Here is a 25,794-nt window from a genome sequence, read left to right as displayed (position 1 = left end):
CAAAGAGATGTTTGATTCCTGCAGTCTGGTTTCTCTGATGTTTTTAATAGTTTGGCTGATTCAATGACAAACAAGGAAAGTGGCAGGATTTCAGATGTAGATAGAAGTCAACTAGGAGTTTGAATGGCTTAATCTAATCCTCCTATAGAGGACTATCCATAGCAGTGTAATGACTTCTAAAACTAAATCAGTTCTTGAATGACAGGTTTTTCTTGAGATCATGACTATAGTGCAGCTACCCTTATTTACACAGCAGTTCCCAATTCTGTTCACAATTAATCTAAACCTCTCTGTTGACACTAGCACACTTACTCATGCAATTTTGTAAGTAAGAGCACAGTCAGGCCTCTGGAGAGAAAAATCTCTTTATTTCCTGGAGCCACATATTCCCCAACTGCTTGTTATTTCCAGGATTTTCTATTTCTCCTGGCATGAAGGTACATTTCTCACTTTAAATTGACTTAATCCAATCATCTTTCTGTTCTTCTGCCTCTTGTACTGTGTTTGTTTCCCCTAGAACACACTCACTGCACCCGTTACTGTAATGATTTAACGGTTCTTAAATCTCTTCAGCCCTCATCAGCTATCTTTCAGTTTTCCTGCTGCAATATTTAACAGAGCTGTACTGGAGGAGGGAATGGAGGAAAGGGAGAAAGGACACCTGACATTAAACTGTTTTCCAGGAGAGTGACTTTTCAATAGGGATCTATGAATTGGGCTCTTTTACCTTTCCAGCTTATACAGTCAATTGTTAAATCTTTTTTTTTAAAAAAAAAAAGTTTTAATTCGATTTTATGATCAAAGATCAAACCCTTATTTCTACAGGGAAAAATAAAAAACCAAACTGATCTATCTTCAAAGAACTAATCAAAACTGAAAGTGTGACTGGTGGAAAAATGGGATGGCAGAGATTTCATCTCATCTTGAAGATGGACAGAAGTTAATGACAGTACTCTCTCTGCACCTTTCTCTTGGCATCTCTCATGTACATTTATATTTTCCTTCCTTTCCCAGTGGAATCTTTGTTTTGAGAAATTTTAAAGACTTTTTGTGGAATAAATATTTTCTTGCCCCTGTCTATGTCTTTGGCTATTTGCACATTACTCTACAAAACACAAGCTCCCCCTCGTGCTCCTCTCCACAGCTGTACCTGTGCTGTGGGCCGTGTGATGCATGATGCAGAGGGAAATGCAGGGCATCCTTGGAGAAGGATGGGTTTTACAGGACGGCAGTTCAAAGCTCTCTTCACAACTTACTGCATAATGCTGCTAAAATAGATATCCTCTACTGTATCTTCTAGAAATCTCCATGTCCTGGTTTTGGCTGAGATAGAGTTAATTTTCCTCTTAGTGGCTGGTGCAGGGCTGTGGTTTGGATTTGGTGTGAGAACCATGTTGATAACACACTGATGGTCTGGGTTGTTGCTGGGTGGTGTTTGTGCTAAGTCAAGGACCTTTCAGTTTCTCAGGCCCCGCCAGTGAGGGGACTGGATTGGCACAAGAAATTGGGAGGGGACACAGCCGGGACAGCTGACCTGACCTAGCCAAAGAGGTGTCCCATACCATGGCACGTCATGCTCGGAATATAAACTAGGAGGGGGGGGTTGGCCAGGGCCTGCCGATCACTGCCGGGGGGCTGGCTGGGCATCGGTGAGCCGGTGGTGAGCAGTTGTGTTGGGCATCACTTGTGTTCTTTCCTCCCTGCCCTTTGGATTTCATTCCTCTCCCCTTCTCCTTCCCTTTCATTATAACTTATTGTTATTATTGTTATTGTTGGTTTTGTTTTGTTTTATTTAAATTATTAACTTATTCTTATCTCAACCCTTGAGTTTTACATTCCTTTCTGATTCTCCTCCCCATCCCGGGGTGGGGGAGTGAGTGAGTGGCTGTGTGGTACTCAGTTACTGGCTGGGCTTAAATCATGACACTCCAAAAATCATTTATCCAGATCCCAGTGCTGCAGGTTATTCAAGGAACAGCCTAGCAATGCCTTCCATCTTGTTCAGGTATTGGCAATGTCTTGCAAGGGAGACTGTCTCCTGCTGAAATATCCCATTTCATAAAAAACACAAGTGTTTTTTAGAAGTATTGAAGGAGATACTGCAGTGCTAAGAATGATACTCAGAGAGACAGCTGGATGTGCTAAGTAAAGCTGAGATCAGGAGATATAACAGGAATTCAGCAATGAGCAATGAAACTGTGTATTACCTGAGATTTATACCTTTCTGCAGCTCCTGTATTGCTGGTTTTACTAAGAAAAAAAAGACCCTCAGGAAAGTGCTGGGTAAGATATACAGGTGATGTGTTTGCACCAGGCAATTCTAAGGATGCTGCAGAGGCTGCTGCATCCAGAAAATTATAGAGGTCCCTTTAAGCATGGGACAATCTGTTATATTGGTGTACAATAGCTTCAGGAGCTTGAAGTTCAGATCAGACCTGCAGGCCTTACAACTGGTGGTGAAAATAGAGAGAAAGTGGAGTGGGAAATTCCCCTGCCCAGGGGATAAGAAAGCTGCAGGGGTACAAGATAGTTAAAGCAAAGCTCTCCTCTCAGCAGGAGGTGCGGTGTTCAGAACTCCCAACAATATATCTTCTAGCCAATCTTAGCTGCTGGCAAGCTCAAATAATTGAAACAGGCAGTTAAATGAAGGAAAAAGTGAAGCACTTTTGGAAAGCTTTTTGTCTGCTGGAGGAGGTGCTCCATGGCCAAGAGCTGGAGCCATGACAGACCAGTTCCAGTCTGCATCAGTAACCATTGCTCTACGTCCACCTCCCAGAGGCCAGGCTGGCCTTTGGCAGCAAGGTGGTACAATCCGTCACTGACCTTCCAAGTCTTGCTCAAGCAAGCAATGCTGGCAATACAGAAGCAAGCACTTTCGCTGTCCAAAAGGGTTGCCAGAATAAAAGTATCGAATGTACGCTTGAAATGGCCTGGTGTTAAGGAGGATCTCATGGTGTAAGAACTCATGGAAACAAGAGCTACCTGACTTTTGCTTCCTTGTTTCAGTCAGTAAGTGACTACTGGGAGAATGCATATGAACTTGCACAAAGAGCATCATAGCAGATGTTCTGGTATATAATGTAACTCTGAGATCAAGTAAGCAAAGCTTTAGTAGGCTCTTGTCAGAGAAAGAAAAAGATTTCTTTCTGAGACAAGGGTGGTCCTGTGGCAAATAGACTGTTCAGACACAAGAGATATGGGTCGGATATAGAGGTACGTGAAGACTTCTGCAACCTGAGGTTAAGAAAGTCAGTTCTCTTGGAACATGTAGGGAAACTGACTTTTTTTAGTGTGCAGCTAACATAACCTGTTGATGACATCTGGGTTAGGGTGCCTGAATTTGGTTGGATAACCAATGTATCAGAGAGAGCTCTCCCTGACTTCAGAGGCTTACTGAGAGTGTATGTGCTAAGGCAGAGTTAACTGATTATTATGATGATGAGAGATCCAGAACTCACAACACACCTGTTCACAGTCACAGAAATAAATCCTCCTTGCCAATACTTTGCATCCATAGAAACATCCCAAAGCAGCTCAGGAATGCTAAGGCACACATACTAGAAGCCAGCAACAGCTATGCATTAACAATTATTCATGGTTTTACTGCGTTCATCAGTATAACTGAGCTCCAAACAGAATCTATTATAACTATAATCTACAAGACTGCCTGTTGTTACATTATAGGGCTATTAGGAGGGGAACTTTTCTCTTTTAGATTGCCTCATAAATTTGTACATAAACAGCCTTTCTAGAAACTTTTTTTTTTTTTTTGACTCAGAAAGTTGGAGATTGCTTTGTATCCGTGTTATTCAGTGTGAAAGCCCGGAGGTGGAGTGAGAAACAGGAGTTAAGATCAGTCATTGATTCTGGATGATCAACTTGAGAGCGATAGCATAGGCTGTATATTCCTGAAAATGAGTATCTACAAAGTGGACTCCTGAATCTGAACTAATCACCCTGAGCCCTCTCAGGCTGAAAGGAGAGGAACTGTGTGCAATTTATCTCAACATAAAATAGACATTTAGAAGAAGTTAGATGGATTGTGTTCCAGATGTGTATTTATTTCTGCCCACTGACTGTGAAGAAGGTATAATAGCACAGGTACAGACCCTCACACTGTACACATACGAAGTTAGGCGAGGTAAATCACAGCCCTGGGTCTAATCCTGTGAGGCAGAGTTTACATATTCCACTGACACCAGCTATAGAGGCTAGGTGCTTCTGGGAAATCTGGAGAGCAACCACATTGTGTTCAAACCCAAAATGGAGACACTCTAGATAGATAACTGTCTTTGGAAATGGTTGCCTTAAAAAAGCACATTAAATGTTCTTCATCTCACAAGCATTGTTGTTAGCAGTAGAAGGTATTTACATTGCTTTGCTTGAATTAGTTAACTATGTTCTCTAATCGACCGTCTTGAGGAACTTATAGAAAGATCCCAGAATATGAATCTTCTATTTCATGTGGTGTGAACGCGCTTCAGGGGGGACTTTGAATCCTCTCACAATCCACAGCAACTCATTGCAGTCCTGCAAGACAGCTGGGTCAGCCTCAATTGCTTCATATCAGATTCAGTTTCTTAATTGGAGACTATGGTGGAGAAATTTTGTGAAATTACAGCAAAAATAGTTCAATTAAGTCCATTTTGCTTCTGAAAATGGAGCCAGTGTATGAACTGGCCATCTTCCTTCTCAGCAAAACTTAAAAATAACTAAATGAAGCTAACATTTTCCAACTCAACAATTCTGTAATGCACAGCATTTAGGTAGGGAATAAAATAAGGTTTCTTAACTGACCCAGAAATTATGACCAAGGCCCAAGAAATTGCCCATTCCTAGCAAGAGGAGGAAATGCAAATTGTTCAGCTACAAAAATAAAAGGTGAACGAAGGGCTATATACACTCAAAAGTCTGGCTATAAGAGAGGGAACTTTTCACGAGAAGTGATCAGTGACCAATATCATGATGCACAGATTACTATAGATGGTATTCTATATCTGAAAAGATGCTTCTCACTCTAATCTTTAAGCAAAAGCAGGAGAAAATTCAGGAACAGACCACAGTCTCTCTACTGATTTCAGTGGATCCAGTTAGTAGCTTGAATACAGCATGGCTGAATATTTCAGCTTGCACTGGGGCTGAATTCAAACCTTGTTACCATGGAAGATGCAGAGCTATCACATTTGGGTATTTTCTCGACCACCTCTAATGAGAGAGCAATGACAAAGTAGGGTTCAAACTTGTAAATTAGGTGCATGAAGAAGGAGAGGAACTGGGTGGCAAGAAGTTCTGACGTGCTGGGTAGCAAAATGAACTGAATAAAGCAGATGGTCTGCAATCTCATTCATGGCATGGAAAAGCAAGAGTGTACACTGATGTAATATCTGTAATATTAAATTAACATACCCTTTATGTGGAGCTGAAGCCAGACAGCATCAAACAACATTTCTAACAATATTACTGAACTCTCTTACCCTGCAGAAATAGGATGGATTATCCAAAATTGCTGATTGCAACTGTCTCTGATCATCTTTCCAGAAACTAGAAATAATTTTGGAGAGTCCTAGATCACCTGTGCCAGAACCAGGCCTGGGAATATTCCTCATCCTTCTTTAATCTGCTGGTACAGCCAAGTGCTAGGGCAGCAGGAGAGATTTCCCAGAGCCCACACCAGAAATGTGACAGTTCCTTCTGGCTCATTTAGTTTCTGTTAACAAAAGCTTCACGATAGAGAAAGCACAGATGCAGTGTTGTTTGCCTGACTGAGGGGAAAGATGATTACAGTATGATAGAGAACCCAAGCAAAACAAATTTTTAGAAGTGCAATATTTCCAGGAATGAAGCTTTAAGTAAGAGCTGAGAGGTTTCAAAGAAAAAACACCTCTACAGCAGCCTAATCCTGTTTATCTTCTCCACAGACTACTCCCTCTATTCCTTTTCCAGCAGGAAATTAATGGACCAATGCTACCTCAGAATCCTAAAAGAGTTTCATGCAAACTGCAACAGTGTTGTGTGACTTAAAGCAACAAGGCTGGCAGCACTATCTCCTTTGAGCGAATTCCTTGATAGACATTTCCCACTTTGTCTTCGTTGGAAATAATTCACTTTAATTAGTCCAACCCTATGCGACAGGTTATTCACTCATAAGCTTCCTGTGAGGAGCATATGGAAGTTAATTTCAGCCATCGAATGTTAAGATTTATATTCCTGCTCCTTGTCACCACATACTGAAGTCCTTTCTAATCCCACTGAGCCACTCCACTTCTGGAAAGGCAAACCACCCCCCATGGTCAGAGCACGTTGATCCCAGTTTACTTGATATTTGTGGAGCCACCATGCCTGCTGACAACCTGTAGTGAAGATGCTTATTTTGATTTTCCACTGTTCACTTCGGTTGGGTAATCAGATGACAGAAAATGTTTTCTGGTTCTTTGTTGTCACTGTCTAAAACCCGACAGAAATGATGAGGCATTGCAGATTAGCACTTCATGACAATGAATAAGGATCAGAAAATGGAGAGTAAAGCGTACGTATGGACAGCTTCAGAGGCACTTTTTGCATTTATTTTGGTGCTTCTGTCTTCTGATTTTAAAAGGTAGGTGTCAGTTTTGCTTTTCTAAATAAACTGTCTATCCTTACATTTCTAGGCAGGAAATTGGACAAGCATTGTCAGGAGTGTACTGCAAAAAAAAAATCCTAAATAAATGGATATGTTTGGTGGAGTAGTCAGTTTTGGAAACTGTGTGTTATATGAGGGAACACTTCACAAGCTGAAGGAGGATAATGAAGGATTAAATAGATTTGCCCAGTTACACTATTCCTTTGATCGGAAGCAGAATTAGTCATCAGCTAATGAGAGCTGATTCTGGGGTCTCTAACACTGCACTGTGACCTATGCAGTGGATGCAGTCATACCACCTGCTGGGTAAGACAGTGTTCCCAGGAAGGTTTTGGTCGGAACGGAAGAGGCTGGAAAAGGGTCATGCAAGCTGTGGTTATAATAAACACACAGGCATTTCCTTCCTGGTTGTGAAGCCTTAATGTTCCTCATGTAAGGAAGCCACATTTTCCCAACTGACTTGATATCCTGGGTTGGATTAGGGTCCTACCATACCAGTTCATGGAAAAGCTTTTTCTTACCTCTGATAATTCCCCATCTAAAGTGACAAAGCATGGGAAAAAAGGTCAGAAAAAATGGAGGAAGAAAGAGGTGAAAATCTGAAGATCACAGAAACCTCCTCCCAAATTAGTGTGTTACCCACTGAGTAACCACTCCTAAAAGTATGCATTAGGCCATCACACAAACCTCCTCAATCCTGTCCAAAAGACAATTGTTCTTCTTTCTCATCCTGCACTCATGTTTGTCCTCTTCTGTCCCCATTTCATCCGATAGTTTAATGGTGTATTTTACCTCATACTGATTCTCAATTCTCTATTTTATTTCTCCCTGGCCTAGTAACAGCATTGCAAGGCTCACATTTCAGTTTCACCCTGTGGAGAAGCAATGCTGATTTGCTTTCCTTCCAGATGTGAAGCAACCCGTTTATGTCTAATATTCGCCTTTCAGTCACACAGCGGCCTGCATTTAACTACATTTTTATGCATTATAAATGCACATACATTTGAAAGAATAAAATTCCCTCTACCCGACATCACTCTAAATGGAGCTGAGGTGAGCTCTTGTTTCCCTGAGGCAGCCTGATATTTGGAGATCATTTTTAACCATTTAGGTTTTGAACTGTACTTTTTTACTTCCTAGCTCCTTGTGCTGGTGGATCTCCAAGCACTTCTCAAAACAGGCATGGAGTAACCCTCCAGACAGCGTGCTAAGGAATATAAATGTAACTTTTATCAGAGGAGGAAAGTGGCTGGAGAACAGGAAAATTTGCAGAAGGTGTTGTAGGGATTTGGCGTCAGCTCCCATGGATGCCTGATGCCCGGGTCCCTGATGTACACTGTGTTGTGCATGCTCCTCACAGACAGCTGGCTCCAAGGAAAGGCTCCAAAACCCACTTTCCTTCTCCGACTTGGATGGTAACTGATCAATCTGCTACACGCACACAGATACACAACTGCACTTGTCATCTCCTGTGACACTGTCATCATGGGGTGCTGTTTGTCTCTAAGCACCCTGATGTCAATAGTAAGTGCAGGTGACTTTGCTGTGTGGGTAACTGAGTCACCCAAACCCACCAGAGAGTGGTAGCAAGCCTGAGGGTATCTCACAAACTCATTGGAGGGCTCAGGAATCATTCACAAGGCTGTGGAAGGAGCACCCATAACCCTGCAGTCCTTTGCCAACTTAGTTTTCTGCCTTTTTCAGTCAAGTGAAACTCCCATGTCTAAAACAAGCCTCCACTGACCCATGCCGCATCCACCAAGTTGTAATAATTCATAGTCCAACCTGAATGTCAGTGTCAAGTGCCTAGGCTCCAAGGCTCTGAAGTGCCAGAAGAGGATGTGATACTGGCTTTCTGTTTTGGGGAGGACACATGAGTCCAAGTCTTCTGCAGTCCCTGCAACCCCACAGTGTATAGCACAATGCTCCTTTTGCCTCCATGTAACAGACAGGGATCCTTTACCAAAATCCATACTACTACAAAACTCTTGCTGAAAAAAAAGGCAAAATTTTCTAAAGCAAGGCACATTTCATTAGCCTCCTCAATCTGTGTGTTTATGGACAACATGTTTCTGATTGGACTTTGCAAGCCTCATCCATAAGTCACAATACATGGTGAATAATTGCAATTATTGTCCACTTACAGAGACAACAATGCTTTGCTTTAAAAAAAAAAAAAACCAAAAAAAAACCCCAACTACACAGAACCTATCTGCCTTCAAGTGTGTGTCAGGGAGTAAATACTCTCCAGCACCATCTGGAAAAAGAATTTATGGTGTGAAAGCTACTTGTTAGATGATGTGAATTGTGGTAATTTATGGACTGACCCTTTTAGATCTCCAAACTTAAGGAAGATTTTTGTTTAATCAGAAATCAGAGTAGACCCACTACAGAGCATCAGACGGCAAAGTGGCATTGACTATTCTCTTTCAGTCTGTTTAAAGACAGTGCCTCACCATGACATTGTTGGCTTTGATTTTTGAAAACATGTAGGGGGAAATGGCTGACAATAGGTACTGCCATAATCTAGCAAGCAAAGGCTGATAAGAAATCAGTGACATGGATTTCAACAAATAAAGCATGACCTGGCTTGCAACAGTTCAAGGAATCACTGAACAAGGTGACTAAGGATATGGTAGATTTACCAGCATATGAAGCCTTGAAATTCATTTGTTTTCAGCCACAGCAGTTTGTGCAGTTTACCACGTGGCCATGTCAACACTTCTCCCCAGCATAAGGGAGTGGAAGAGACTGGACAGCCAAAGATAAGATTATCCATTTTGGCAGTGTGCTTACGTCAGGTGAAAGTTTCCTGCACTCTGAGGAAGCACAGAATACTTTGTAGTATAAATAACATTATTACTCTTGAGGAGCTTATTCACTGTGTTTGGAATTCACTCTGTACGGCTCTGCATGCCTACATCTGAGGTAGTTGCCTTAGGATTCCACACTAATTACTGAAGGAAAAATAGGGCACAACTCATAAGGTTTGGATGAAGCACATCTTAGAACTGTCTTTTTCTCTCCATTGACTGTCAAAGATGTTGAGGGTGGCTTAGAGATGTCTGCTTTATGTTGTATCTCTGATGAAATGATAGCAGAGTCAGTAAGGTGATACGAAAGAAATTCCATGCTTATTGATGCTTCCTAGGATCCCTGAGGCTATAACTACCCAGTTTTTATAAGGTACTTAAGAAGGTAATTTCCTGCAAAACTTCTGCCAAATTCTGTTGTGTTGTGCAGTCAAGGAAGCGAGACAAAGCACTATCTTCTGCTGATCACAGTTTGGCCTTGACTTCAAGCTGGAGGTAGCAATCCAGTGCTTTGAGGTAGATACACAGAGGGACTCTTTTATAAACATGACCAGATCTTGTCCACCTTGCTCCTGGGAAGCTGTGTCAGTCTGGAGTAGAGCCACTATGGTCTTAATTCACTAGCTTGAAAGCAAGCTCTGCTGTAGGAAAGAAATCTGGATTGGATCCCAGAAGCACAGTTCATTCTAATTTCTTAAGACTTCTGAAGGGGTTTCTCTGGGATATATATTATGGGCATATTAAGGTTGTTAAGTACATAAGTATCTAGTCAGAGTATAGAATATTTGAGTTCCTAGAAAACAGACCCAAGACATCTCTGATGACCTTAGAAAAGCAATGTCTTTCCTGAACATATGGAAAAGAGGTGGGGGAAAAAATGAAAAAGTAAATGGCAGTCATTTCATTTTTAATCTTTCTAAATGAAATTTCAGTATGATATGAATGATAGCATGAGCAGAGATTGTTACTTTAATAGGATTATTGTCAGATGCTGGCTGCGTTTGTACTAGAGCAATGAATTTCCTCCAGTGTAGACACATTTCCATGTTTGATAAGTTACAAAGACTCCTAAATATATTTTATGTTAAATACCATGTTTGCAGCAGTCTCTATCTTTCTCATATTTGAAAAATTACATCAGTGCACATCTCACCCACAAGGCTGAGATCCTGATTTTAAGTTCTAAAGGTAATTTGTTAAAAGTTTGTCACATGGTGTTGATTTAATAATATCAACCTTGTGTGCATGTAAATACCTGTCTTGAGGAACCTTTCTTAGTTCTCTGATTGAACCAGACTGTGGCCACACCTCTACTTGTAGGTCTTAATTTCTCTGAATTCACTCACATCCAGTGTTTGAATGCAGACACAGGCTTTGAACTAGGCTGGAGAAAAGCTACAGCAGGACCCAGAACAGTCCTTTCACTTTAGCATAGTGCCGAATGTACCCCTTCACATGTGACAGAGAGCCTGCCGGTGGCTCTGGCTACCCTTTGCCACGATGTCTACAATGCTTTGCAATGATGTTATGGGGGAAAGCACCAGGAAGGAAAGTCAGATGGATGTTTTCCTCAATGTTATCTGTCACAAAGGACTGTAGGAGTCGTGGGGAGTGGAGTCTGTAGTTGTCCGAAGTAAACACACAGTGTGTACCTCGAGACTGCTCTCAGACTCTTTCACAGGTGCCTTAGCTTTGATATTATTTCTAGTGCTAGATTTCATTGCCTTGAACTGGAAGGCTGCCAATTAGTTCTTTGTAGCCTGTATTTAAGCAACAATGGTTTACAGTTAAGGTGTCTCAGCTAATCATAATGTAATTAATACTCTGTAATGGTTTTATGTCTTAGAGAAGGAAGCATTTCATACACAGGAGTTTTGGCTGCACTGCAATGATGGGCTGCGGGACATCACTTTTTTTAAAGCTATTGTCTTCTTGTTTTGGAAACCGAGAATTTCAAAGAGCTTGAATGTAAATTTGACATTTTGATACATTGCTCATTACTGCAGCATATTCAGCTCTTAGGAAGGATAAGTAAGCATAAACTGGCTGAATTTCCTTTGCTGGTACACTGTGAAATCTCCCACTAAGAATGCAGCAGACAGTATCAAAGATATGAATTCAGCATTTTTGTATGTATACCAGAAAGGGGGATAAAAAAGAAACTCACTCTGATGCGAATCAAGGCAGCTATCTGTTCCTACCTATTTAACTGTCCTCATAACTTGGAGGAGCCCCACGTCCCCCAGTGCTAGGAGTTCTTGAGAACAAGAGCAGACGTTGGTTGGTAAGAGCAAGGAAAGATGACTTTGGACAGTCACAAAACCCCTGTCAGAGGCAAATCCGAACTTCAGGTGGCCTGTGTGAGCAGGGTGGGCTGCAGTGAGCTTTCCCTGGTGGAGCCCAGTGTAGGCAAACCTTTCACAGGAGCTGCACATTTGTAAGACTGTCCTTTGGTGGATCAATCATGCCTTTATTCAAATCTTCAGAACTTTTATGCTGTAAGCAATTTTACTTATGTCTCTTTTAAGCATTCACAATCCTGATGTCAAAAGCACCTGTGTGCAGTAAGAGCCATGTGCAACACCAGTTACGTCTTCTAGACAGAGGGGCTTGGATAAGCTGTAGAGGGAGGCTCTCTAGGCTCTTGCTAGCACAGCTGATCTGATCCTGCTGAGAAAGGGACAGATATCAGAAATATGTCCTGGGGAACATCATAGTATGCTTTATATCATGTGGTATCCCAAGATGCCTGGCCAGACTCAGGGCTGGATGTGTCAGCAGAAGACAATTCTAGCCAGTGCTGTAGGCTCAGGCCAGGAAAGTGATTCCTCGGAGGCACTGCTTAAGCTCAGGGCTTTTTTAGCAAGCTTTGTTTGGAGATGCAAGCTTAATTGTCAGCAATACCTTTTCCTGCTCTTTGATGGTTGGCCTTTGGATTAGGCCATTGTTGCAGCCTCCCTACTGGTTATACGAGAAAGCTATCAGCTGAAATCTTGCTGCCTCATTAAAAAATGGTAAGGTGATTAAAGACTGAACTCCCTAGAACAATTTCAATTTTTTGTTGAGAGAGAGGCAATTAACTGAAATTGTGTAAATGTTTTTTACATTTGTGTCTGTTAAGAGAAAAATAACTAGCTGGATATTTTTTATTTTCATTTCAAACATAGTATTCTGTTATGAGTTACTAGTATTAAGAGATGCAGAGGTGTACATGTATTTTAAAAACACAGAATAAAACCCCCATATCAAAGCAGATGAGAAATTCACCATTGTGTATACAAAATTCTGTTATGTTGTCATACCAAACCAGCTGAAGAAATTCAAGCAGTTTTTCCATTACAAGTCCTTTGATTAATATTGATAATTGAAAGCCCATGAGGAGCCCCACAAATAGGTTTCACACTGAAGCTTGCAAAGTGTGTAAATAATGTAAAACAATCATCTGCAATTGTGGTCTTCTGTTTTTGCATAAAAGTATGTTTCTTTCTTTTGTGTTCCTAAGTGAATGACCACTTTTTCGTTTGACAAATCTGAAGAGTACCCAGTACAGTAGCACTTTGAAAAATCATTCAATATTCTTTAAAAAATCATTAGGGCTAAGTGATTTTCTGTCCCTGAGTCTCTTGGCAGCTGGATTTGCCATCTCGGCTGTGGACGATTTCATTAGGACACACACTGGCTCAGGTGGGTCACGCCGGGCCCTGTAGATCTGTTTGGGACAAATTCAGTCATTTCAACAAGAAATCACATCCCTGAGTATCTGATTCTCTCTGGCCTGTATGGGAAGGAAAAATATAATTTGTGCTGTTCAAAGAAATCAGCAAGAAAGGGCTTTGTCTACATTTTCTTTCTACTTCAGTCAAGTCTTATCTTGCCTGACTACTATTTACAAAAAAAACCCCACCACCCACCTGTTATATTGATGACATTTCAATTAACCTATCTTTACTTCATGTGAGTGGGTCATTGGGCAAGGACATACCCTCTCCACAGTGGGGGATGCCACCCTTCAGGCAGCCAGGAAAGGGACGCAGAGCCATGGCACGAGGTGGCGGTTTGGGTCACCAGCAGTCAAAAATGACTTCTTGTTCAGTGACCCCACAGGCTTGGGACTCTGATCCCGAGTTCACAGACTAGACTCAGGATTAAATGGTTATCTGATTATTTGGTCCATGGAGAGGCGATGGTAATAAAGAAGGGCTCACAGATGGCAAAGTTAATTACATTGCCTGCAAGTAACTTCTGAAATCTGTGTGGCTTAGCCACACCAAAACCATGGAACAATCAAGTTCAGTGGACCTTGGATTAAAAATAATATACTTACACATGCAAATGGAATAATATATAGTTTTACAGCACAGGTAGCAGAATTACAGACTGTTCCATGACTGCAACATGAAAAAATTTACTTAAGATAAATTTAATTAATTGTTACAGATCCAAATTAGTAGTCTGCTAGTGCCAGGAGTTTTAATTTCTTCTTTTTCATTTTTTTTTCAATGCTGTGGAGATTTCTCTCAAATGCTCAATCTATTCCTGGGCAATAGTGTTAAATTTAGACACTAAAAGAAAGAGAAAGTTAAGTAATAAGTGCCAATGAAAATTAATCTTTTTCTTTTCTCATTTACTGTGGGTCATTTTCTTCTCCTCTCTCTTTCATTGCAGTATTTTTTCCTTGTGCACCATTTGTCATGGTTCTTGGGCTCCAAAGTCTGACAACAGCAGGTGGGATACAGCCCTCTCATTTCTTTAGGGCATCAAGTGCAAACAGGCATCCAACCCACTCTTTGAAGCTGGCAGACTTGCGTCTGCTGAGAACCATTTCCCGACAAAATGTCTTATCTGCTCATCAAACAAAACAACTTTATAAGTGGAATAAAAATGAATTATGCTAGCCCTCTCCCACTTTCTGTGGAGGGCCATCAACAGAGCTCTGCTCACTCAGGTCACACTGATTGTCTCTTTAGGGCTGGAGCATAGGAGAAGACCTTAAATTTTGTGGTAGATCTCACAACCTAGGTTAGAAAGAGGAAAGTCTTGAGCTTGTTCCCAAAGAAGGCAATGGATTTTAAAGACTAAGAAAAAAAATTCTTTATGTAAATAGCCTTCAGCTACTACCCCTACCCCTATGCCAGGAGTGGACATGTGCCTACCACTATAGTTTATGATCCAGCGTGGTATATAAACTGATACTTGCCTGCTGTTCAAGCCAGCAGAGGGGAGAGAGCTGGGATGGTGAAAGGGAACAGGGAAATGTGTGCCATCCTCTTACCCCTGTGTCATGGCAGGAAACTGAGTATGGGTATGTAAGCATGAGAGCACCCTAAAGATCCTGTGATGCCCTCTGGAAGTCAGAAGCCTTCTTGTCCCCTGTTTCAGATTTGAGGAAATGTGGCAGAGGTCTAATGTGAATTTAGGCAGCTCTGGTACCCACAACAGGATATTACTGCTTAATCAACAGTAACAACTCTGAAAGTTCCAGGCTGGGAGATATTTAGTTTTTCATCAATAAATTCTTGCCTTTGCCACTTTGCTCATTGATATTATCTGCCTGTAACCTTAGCTGAATATCACACTTAAGGTCTAAACTAGTAGGGACCTGAAGCACTGCATATAATAGCAGAAGTAATCAGAGGGACTTGAGGTTGCTTCTCTTACTGTAGAATAATAGCTCAGCAGGGGCATCCATGCTAGAAATAGGAGACTGGGGTTCAGGTCAGAAGAGTATCTTGTCCAGAAAGTCTATGTTTGCCAACACTTTCCAATTCAATTTTGGGGAGGAAAAAGCTTGGGGAGGAAAAAGGGTGACGGTTTCTAGTGATTCACCAAAAAGAGAGAACTAGAATTACCAGATCCCATCATTTAAAGCAGCAGTGGCAGAAGAAGCAGCTGTACAACCCATGCTTATGACTGCAGTCAGTCTCAGTACAGGTGCTAGCTAATTGCTTAAAAAATAAATTGATCTGTTTCTAGCCTCAAATGTAGAGGGAGTTTTTCTGCCCTGCAGGAGAAAAGTATGAAAACAATGTTAGGATGTGCTCTTGAAGCTCACATGTCAACAACAAAGAATGTTTATTACAACCACCTGATGTTTATTATTTTAAAAATTACCTTGAAGGAAAACAGCAATGAAGCAAACTTAATTCAGTGGAAAGAAGTTAGTGAGGGAGCTGTCCCAGGGTTCAGCTTTAGAGGTTGGCACAATGGCAGAGTCCTGTTTTGAGAGTATGGGAAAACAGCAGAAGATCTGGCTAGGAAACCAAGCACTGAACACAACGTTTTGTTCATTTGCATTTGAGACATAACTACAATATTGGATAATGCTTCTGTCTCATCATGCCTCTTAGCTCTAAGTCATTTCCCAGCTACTGGATTGGAGGAAGCCATCGATAAGGTAGTTGCTAAAAGGGACAATGCTCCTGTTTCATGACTCATCTTGATGGCTGAACCCCACAGATCTGTTGGGCCAGTCATCACTGGTCCAAATGATACATGGCAGACATATAAGTGACTTCATTTCATCTAAGCTCTGTCATTAAAGTCAGTGCAAATGTCTGGGGAAATGCCCATCCACTGATGAAATTCTCACCATTTTAGATATCTTGCAGGTAACTGTGCAAGGCATCCTAGTATTTAAGTAGTGTGAAATGATGGCAAAGATCATCTTTTGGAGTGTGAGAAGGATGGAAGTACTTGAATTCTTCAATTTGTCTTTGAAGGTACAAAAGAAATCTTTATTCTTTAAGAAGCATGGTTACGAATATAAACAGTTCATAAGTTTATTCCACTAAGTAATGCCTATGAAATCAGCAGCAAAACTCTCCACACAAATGGAGCTACGCAGACATGTATGTTGTTGTCAGGTTAGAAATTTTAGTAGAACCATCTACCATTGCCTAAGGTTTCACAGGTGATTCTTCCCCAGTGCAGGGTACCCAGCTTGAAACTCCACAAAGCAAAAAAGTCATTGATCTAAATTTCCTGATAGCCAAGACCCATTTGATGCCAAAATCATGTGTAAAATATGATATTTTATACATTCTGCATAATTTGTTAATTTTGTAGTTAGGTTATAAATATATCAGTCCTGTAATTCTAAAAAACAATCATAGATGATCGCACTATTCACTCAAAAAGGGCACCCCATAACCATACATTAAAATTATTGCTCAAAAGGTCATCTGCTAAGAAAGTATGAGCCAAATTCTCCTTTTCTTTCCCACCCATTATAAACCAGTTTTCCCTCCTTCCTAATATTTTTAAATACTAGTTCCTCCAAAGTGTTAATGCACAAATTTACAGTGATCAGGTTTTGAGATAATCCCAAAGTCAAAACGTGACTCACTATTAGGAGGATGAAATAACTTTCTGCCTGAAGAAAAAACACGTTTGCTTCTTCCAGCTACTACCTTAGTATTGCAGGACCCACAAGAACTGAGACATCACAAGCAGCTTGAGAGAAAAGGGGTCCACAGCCAGTTCTTTACGCTAAGAGTTTGGCCATTTTGGGGGGTTATGTCTTAGTACAGGCCAGTGAAATTATTCGGCTTGGCCCACGCTGTAGGGTTTAGACATAAGTTTATTCTCAGTTGCATAACCTTTAGGATTTGGGGGTCAGGTCAATAACACTTGGGTAGTCCCTCCACTGAGTTTTCTGTCTTGTAATGACTTTTGCAGAGCTCTATGGCCAGGTCTGCTCAGAGGGATAGGCTCTTCAGTGTGACAAGCTAATTTTTCACCCAGGCTCCGAAAGAGCATCACCAAGCAGAAACTCTCCCTGCTTCCTCCTCCATCTTCTAGACTGACTCTTCAATCACCCTCCCTACTCACCCAGGGACGCCCCCTCAGGTTCCTGCCCCCACAAACCAGGGCAAACAGTGGCAGCCCCTTTCCATACTACCGTCACATCCCTGCCCTGTATGTAATGCCATTGTTTTGAGGCAAAGCGGGCAAACAAAAAAAAAATTTTGTGCAAGAGGCAGATCTCCCAAAGGGAGATGCAGACATGGCTGTCGCCCTTTCACACCTACAAGCAAAAGGATATAGGTAGTCTGTGTTTGGGGGAACACATCTGGCACATAGACATAGCAGCATCACGAGACGGAAAGAAAAGGTACAGCACATGGCACCATCCATTATTAGATCTCCTCTAAATATACATGTGTTCCTATACATATGTATATTAAACTATATATAATATATAAAATATAATATACAATATATAAATGTATTCAAGAGATTCATTTGAACTGCACCTTGGAAACTGATTTCCCAGCACTTGAACGGCTTGGACCTGGCCCAGGCCCAGGATTCCCTCACATCTGAAAGTATGAGAGGTGCTCCAGTCATTCAGAACTATTCACCACATTTAGAGTATTTACCAAATGACCACATCACAACACCTCCTGACAGGGCACCACACTCACCACATGACAAAGAGGTAGTTTACTAATAATTGTGTTGCCAGAGGGCTTTTCCCCCCGACATTGAGCAGGTAGGGTCGCTGGAGTTGGAATGGGGTTTTCTGACGGCCAGACTATGTGGCTGAAGCCCTTGGACATGCCCCCCGGCGTACCACACTGTTCCTGACATTCACAGGTCCAAGTGGGGTTCTATTCAGGATGCAGGGCAGGTGAGCTGTGGTTGAAAGATTATTGCTTGCAGCCCCCCACACAAATCCCCAGTATCAACAGCGTTAAAATAATACAAACATCATTAGTGACAAAGACAGATTTATTGCCTCCAGCCAGACTAGGTTTGTTAAGGGAGCCCTGTACAGCTCCATAACTGGGTATGAATTCTAATAAAGTTCATTTAAAAATGTGATGGTATTCCAAAAGCAACTGTGCAAAGTTGCCAATTCTGATTTTAGCAAATCTACTCCACATAACTCCTCAGGGACCTACAGGTTTGCTGAGAAAGGCCTTTTTTTTTTCCTCTTTTGAACAACTTACTGAGAAAGCAGCAAGTCAGATACTTTCTGCACCCCCACTCCCCAACCATGGGGTTCTACTTAAAGGAAGAAATTGTTTATTTATATCTGCATATATATCTGCATATGTAGTTGCCAAAATATGCATGCATGTAGAAATACATGTAGCAAGTTTACTCACAGTAATGAGGCATAAACCATGCTCTAATCCCAGAGGAGGAAGACTGCTTGAGTTCCTTCACCAGGAGGAGTTCATGTTCACTTTGAGACGATGCTGTTGGAGCTCCCACCAGTGCTAGATTTTATTGGAAAGAGTGAATCTGTACTGGTAGATAACCTCAGAAGTCTTCATAGAGATAATTCTGGAAAAGTATGGCCATTCTGTTACTGAGCAACTTAGTGTGGATTAGCCCTCAGGTGTAGGAGGAATCAGCGTAAATGGCAATTATGAAAGAAACTTAAAAAAGACATGGACACAACAATACTGGGTGCAAAGAATGTGCTCTAAGGACAGATACTCCATCTCCCCTTTTGAAACAGGCTCTCAGTGTTTGTTCCAGTCACGGATTTTATAGGACAGAAACCACCACCTGGAGCTGAGAGTAAGAGTCTGTGGTTTTTGGTGTGAGGCTTTTCAATAATGTTCATATTAGAGGTAAAGGGGGAAAAAAAGATGTTCACAGAAGATTTAGCGATGAACAGCCAAGTGATAACTTCCCCACACTACCTGTGTTGTTGCTTTGTGGGAGCTGTAGTTTGGGGGGCATAGCTGAGCAAGAGCTCCTACACCTCAATGCCATCCCCTCTCTGCCTGAATGACAGGACAGTGCTGCCAGTCAGAGCTTCAGGACTTCAAGTGTGATTGTGGGGAGCAAAGTACAGGGAACAGTGGCTCACATGTTAGCTAAGTAAACTGGTTGGCTTGAGAAGCTTTGGAGGGAACAGAAAGTTAAAATGGGTCTTTAGACTTCTCCATATGAAATACAGATTCAGCCTTTGAGCCTGGACCACCCTACCATAGCAAATACGAAAGTCTTACATCTTTATACTGCTTTGGAGAGTGCAGTTGAAAGAGAGAAAGATGCAAGCTGCTTGTTTGATTTTGTGTCAGGAGGGGTGTGTTTCAGGCTTCAGAGATGCTACAGAAGCAATTACAACAGTAAATAAAACTATTATTAAAAACCTGATGTTTTTAACTGCTATTTGCATGTAATCACTCTTAAATAAATGAAGGGAAAGTAAATGTTAGGAGAATAATTTGCTGCTAATCAAGAGTAATAAAGTGAGCAGCCTCATTTCCCTTCCAGACTTCTCTGACTTTAATGTTGTTTTCTCTCTCAGAAGTTTGACAGCAGGAGGAAGCAAAAGGCGAAGTAATGCCATGATGGGGTGTGTGAAGCAGTTCTGGGGTCTCAGGACTCTGAGTCTTGTTCTTTTTCTCTTCCTTCCTTTACTCAGCTCTGATACAGCTCATCTTTTAGTTCTGCATTTTGACAGACTGGGATGGGAAGTAACATGATGCTGAAAACTAATGGATCACCCCTGCTCCCAGCCTCCAACCACCTAACTTGCAGACTTTGACCTAACAGCGGGAACATAATCTATGTCTAGAACTGTAGAACAGGAAAATGGAATCAACCTTATTTTCAAAACAAATTGATTTTTATAATTGGAAGAGTGAGGTTTCTTCTCCTTAGGAGCCCTTATTTGGGATCTCAGTAGGAATTCTATTCCAAGATTATAATGTTAGTATAGTATCTGACATAACTAAGCAGAACTGACCATTTGATTCAACCCTATTAAGTTCCTATAATGATATCTCCTGTGTACAGCAGTGATGAAGGCACATGGTGCTGTATAACCACAGGCAAAACATTTATGGACAGGTGCTTATTATTCAGTTCTACATTGCGCATCTAATCATTTTTGAATGGAAAAGGAAATTCAATTCACTCCAATCACAATACACTGTTACTGGTAAAATTGAATATAGCTTCAACAATGAAAAGAGAACTGCCAATAAATCTATGCTGTATGTAAACAAGGGTGGGGAAAATTTTCACAGTTGTTACACAGTATTTTAAACAAGCAAAGTTTGATTTTAATAATGACTCTACTCTCAAAGCACCTAATTCTTTTTAATTTATCCTGACATTAGCCCATTCAGGAAGAATAATACTGTTAATAAAAGAGAAAACACAGAGATTAGATGTTTCATGAGAGTCCTACAGCACTACCTGTGAACTCCATCCTCCCTGTTTTTCCCTGCCATCTCTATGACTTCTGTATTCTTGCTGTTTCCAGCCAGGTCTGGGCTGTGGTTACTCCAACCCTGCTCACACAAAACTAGGTGGGGGTCTGCAATGCAGCGTTAGTGACTAATTTCGGTGAGATAATCCCAACCAGCCCTGTGTAGAATAGCTGATATATCTGACAGCTCCAGCTCCATCTGTGTGGCATGCCAAAGGCCACAGGGAGAGTAAGGTCTGGGACTCCATTCCCTGCCTTCCAGCTCCACCTGCTCTTTTTGTCACTGTTCCAGCCTATCCTAAGTACTTCTCCACATAGTGCTGTTCCTGAGCTTTCCCATGGCTCTATATCTCACCTTTTCCTCTTCCCTTCCTCCTCTGTCTTTCATCTACCTTTTTGTTGCCTTTGATATGTCTGACAAGCTTCCAAAAACCTGCCAGGTATGTCAGGGTTTGGTCCAGGGCCAGATGCATTAGTGCTGCTGACAGATTAGAAGAAGGGGAAGGAGGGGCTGTGCTGCAGCATGGCAGCTCCATCCTTACTCTGTCCCACAGCCCAGAGCGAGGACAGTGAGCAGGATGAACAGATTCCTGTGTAAATCCCTTTTATCTCACCTCTTCATTCAGAATTTGGTATGGGCAGAAAATGAAGCAGAGGGTGGCAGATGCAGTGTATTTGCTGAGGAAATGCATCACTCAAGAAATCAAACACTTTTCTGACACTTTATAATGGATAAAAAAACAAACAAACATGTAGAAACAAGCTTCCAGGGTCCTGATTTCAGAGCTGGGACATGGCCCTTTCAGGCTGACTGCCTTTAGTGCAAAGTATTGGGAGGGCAAGAAGGGCTGATTCCCAGTCAGCAATGGATTTTAAGGGAAGGGGATGTGAGAGGGGCCAGGTGATTGTGCTACAATGACATTTTGCTTATTGTGTCAGTGAATGTCCATAAATCCTTAGTAGAATCCAGTTTAAAAAATGCTGTTTATTATTTTACTTACTCTGGCATGGAATAAAGACGGTGAAATAAATACCCCACCTTCATATATACTGCCTTCTTGATCACAAGACCTTGTTTCATTCTTATCCTTCCAGACTCTGACTCCTTCCCTTGGGAGGATAAGAAGTAGAACTAGAACAACAAAAATGGGTTGTGGGAAGGACTGTGATGGGGAGAGGTGGATTTAGTAAATCAGGAAATATTTCAAGCCTGGTCCACTGGATGTATTTTGACTGTTAAGCTACCAAGGCTATGAGAGATCGAGAAGCTTACATAACTCTTCCCAAAGCGGTCTCAGAGACTTGAATTGTCTCCGATATAACATTTAAGGCCAAAGATTTTAGACCGCTAAGGAGCTCTGCAAGTTATCTCCCTGGAATATCTCCCCTTCTTGGTACACTTTCAAGTGAACATCAGCTTCACTTTTTTGAATCACACCAGAGTTTCATTCTGACTTTTTCTTACAGAACAATGTTTCAAAGTCCTACCGTGAGGGAAATATCTGCATGTTTTATTTTGATCTGTTGTGTGGTTATTGGGGTTTTTTTTCCCCCCCTTTTTTTTTTTCTTTTCCTTAAAAAAAAGTTTCTTATTGGAATGTTATTGATGGAAACTGCTTCACCTTGCTGAGCTTACTTACAGAAACTACAGAGAAGTGTTTACCCCAACATATTTTCCTTATTATACCTTCCCAGGTATTATACCTTCCCTGTGCTGAGGCACAGAAGAGTTTGCCTAATGTGGCACAGGAGTTTTGTGGGAACTGTACCTAAACCTATGGCACCTGGAGGCTTGAGCATGAGACTTTTCATCTGCTTCTCCATTTTATCTCCAACTTTCCCTGAGTACAATTGTCAAATAAATTTATGAGAGGAAGGAATAAATTTGAAATCCCTGTTATGGAATATTTCCAAGCAAGGATTTCATATTCATCTCATTCTAACCAGGCATTTGATGCCTCTCCAGTTGGAGCATACAGACTTGTATCTGTTGGACAAGGGTCTGGCTTTCAATAGCTTGATATTTGCAATGGGTGGCTTGGACTCCTTCTGCAGGTGATGAATAATTCATAGAAATCAAACGGGACACACTTTTAAATGACAGCTAAATACAAGAAAAACAGCTCTTTCTTTGAAATGGACACTTTCTAAGGAATATAAGAACCAAATTCTAGGATAATAAGGAACCCAGTGTCCGTGTCTGGTTTAGCCCTCACTTTTCCCCAGTATCTCTACCTAAACTGCTGACAGTAACCTGGGAAGAACAGGACAAAAAGTTAGAAGATACACGTTGTTGTGTGATAGGCTTTATCAGCACTGTCCTTTGCTAAATCTCTGGCATTTCTGCGTATACCTCAGGAGGGAATTTAATCTGTACAATAACTGAAATTGCTTCTATTTCAAGAAATACAGAATGTAATTGCTTTTTTTTTTTTTTTGTGGGGTTTTTTGTGTGTGTGTGTGGGGTTTTTTCCGTACTATTATTATCTCTCCTTGTTTTCTGGATTTCTATTTGGAAACTTTAATGGAAAACATTTACCCTAATTTAAAAAACAAACACACAAACTCCAAATACTTCTCATTTTTTTCAGACTGCTTTTGGAGCTACCCATGCTGATTGCTTGCAGGGTTTTTGTTGTTTTAAAAATTTCTTTGTCAGTCTTGGACCAATAGACAGTTTTTGTTAAATCAAGAAGATTGGACAAAAGGAATAAAAGCAAAGAGGGAGGAGAAATAAAGCACAAAACAAATATCTAAGTGATGAAGCTGTGATCTGACTAGTCAGGGTTGGGGGGTAGGAGTTTGCTAAAGACAGAATACTGGGCCAGCAATGCTGAACTGTGCAGTCTTACAGAAAAAGGGTCGTTGTGGCATTCAGATGATGCTGGCATTTAAAATCTCTACACAGGGACTTTTTCAGAATGTGGTTCCCTTTACATCTCATTTTTATCTTTTCCTTTACCCTAATCTTCAAATTATTGAAGGTTGCTCAGATTTTTTAGCAGCAGCCTCCAGGGTTGGTAACTTCTTCCTTAAACAAACACTTACATAAGAAATGGACAGCTTTGATGGCTGTAAAGGTTTCTGTGCAAGCATAAACTGAGCTTCCCAGCTCAGCAGCTATTCAAAGGAGGCCATTAAAAAACAGGAAAAGGTGACAGCTCTTCAACAGATTCAGCCTCCTTTCTCATTCTTGTAGCCATAGTACCTCTTCTTCAAATCCTACCACCTTTATCAAAATTAAGTTTTCAGGGGTAACTCCAGCTTTAAGGCCAAATTTAATTTTTTGTGATAAATCTACACCAAATGCTTGAGTCAGAGAGACCTTCAGCTAAGCCAATGTATGTTACTTGGAGAAATATCATAACTAGATTGTCAAAATCCTCTCATTTTTATGCATGCATTATATCCTTTCTGGCCTAGATAGGCTGTGGACACAGAATATCTAATAACATCTCATATCTAAACAGTCTTTTATCTTGCTATCTCTCCTTTTTTCTTTATCAGCAATGACAAACCCCATAACTAAATTATTTTTTTTTTTACTGAATGCATCTTCTTCTTGTACAAGCAGACACAGCAATACTGATACTCAAATCTGAGCCAAACCTAGGGTGAATTTCTGAGTTTGGCATAAGCCTTTATGACCTTCTGCAAATATTTCAATTCTTGTATAGGTAGGGTACAAGATCAAGGAATGGCTCTTAACGCAGACATAAGCATCCTCCAGGAGAAAGCTCTGTAGCTGGGGACTCAAACTTGAAATGCTTCTGGAATAATACCAGTAGTGATTATATACTTTAAAAACTGTTCTTTGTGTTCTTATTCTGTGTTTGTAAGTTCTTGTCTCACTGGGTGCCCAGCTGGGGCTGCTAAACAGCATTGATGTACAAATAATCAATCACTGTAGTTATTATTTTAATTATGGTACAGGGAGAAATTCCTTCATTTAATTGGGTTGCTGATAATGTCGGGCTTCAGACTCTCATGTTGATTGCAGAAGGAAAGCACCTTTTTCAGCTCTTTCTGGGGAAAGCAATGAGAAATGTCCCAACCTTTCCAACAAATGGCTTGGGGACCTGCCCAGGACTGGCAAGACTTGAGTCATTAGCCCTCCTTAGCCTACCTGAATTTGAACTCACGTTTTTCCTAACTTGGGCTTGATCACTGGTTTAACAGGCATTGAGGGCAGAGTGAAGGAAGCAGCTTTTCTGTTCTTCCTTCTGAAGCTGAACCACTGTGTAGCCAAGGATACACAGGGTGTAGGTCAAGCAAGAGCAATGACCCCTGTGGACTGGAGGCATTCTGAGTTTATGGTGTCTGTACACTTCAGGCACTGCCAAGCTCCCAGCACCCTGGGAAACAAATAGTGCATTTAGACACCAAGGACGCTGAAGTACAAAGTGAATAAATAGGTATATTTTCTACTTTCTTGAATATAGGTAGACTGCAGTCATTCTTCAGGCACCGTGTACTTCAGTGGTGGGACTCCTTGTAATGGAAAACTGGTTATTCAGACTGACTTGGGTTTGAAAGCAACTGTACAAATTCACATGTAGAAATCCTTTGAGAGCTATGAAATATGAAGATAATACTTCTGGCTCAGGGACTGTCTGTGCTGCCAGTCACTAGAGGGTGTTGTGGTTTAACCCTGGCTGGTAACTGAGTACCACACAGCCACTGGCTCACTCTCCACCTCACCCAAAGGGGTGGGGAGGAGAATCAGAAGGGAATGTAAAACTCAAGGGATGAGATAAGAACAAGTTAATAATTGACATAAAATAAAAATGAAAGAACAATAATAATAACAACAATAACAGTTATAATGAAAAGAAGGGGGAGAGGAATGAAATCCAAAGGGCAGGGAGGAAAGAACACAAGTGATGCCCAACACAACTGCTCACCACCGGCTCACTGATGCCCAGCCAGCCCCCCGGCAGTGATCGGCAGGCCCTGGCCAACCCCCCCCTCCTAGTTTATATTCCGAGCATGATGTACCATGGTATGGGACACCTCTTTGGCTAGGTCAGGTCAGCTGTCCCAGCTGTGTCCCCTCCCAATTTCTTGTGCCCATCCAGTCCCCTCACTGGCGGGGCCTGAGAAACTGAAAGGTCCTTGACTTAGCACAAACACCACCCAGCAACAACACAAACCATCAGTGTGTTATCAACATGGTTCTC

This window comes from Falco biarmicus, chromosome 9 (assembly GCF_023638135.1).
Source record: "Falco biarmicus isolate bFalBia1 chromosome 9, bFalBia1.pri, whole genome shotgun sequence".
Classification (NCBI taxonomy): domain Eukaryota; kingdom Metazoa; phylum Chordata; class Aves; order Falconiformes; family Falconidae; genus Falco; species Falco biarmicus.
The sequence above is the reverse complement of the archived record's forward strand: the minus strand, read 5'-3'. Positions refer to the sequence as shown.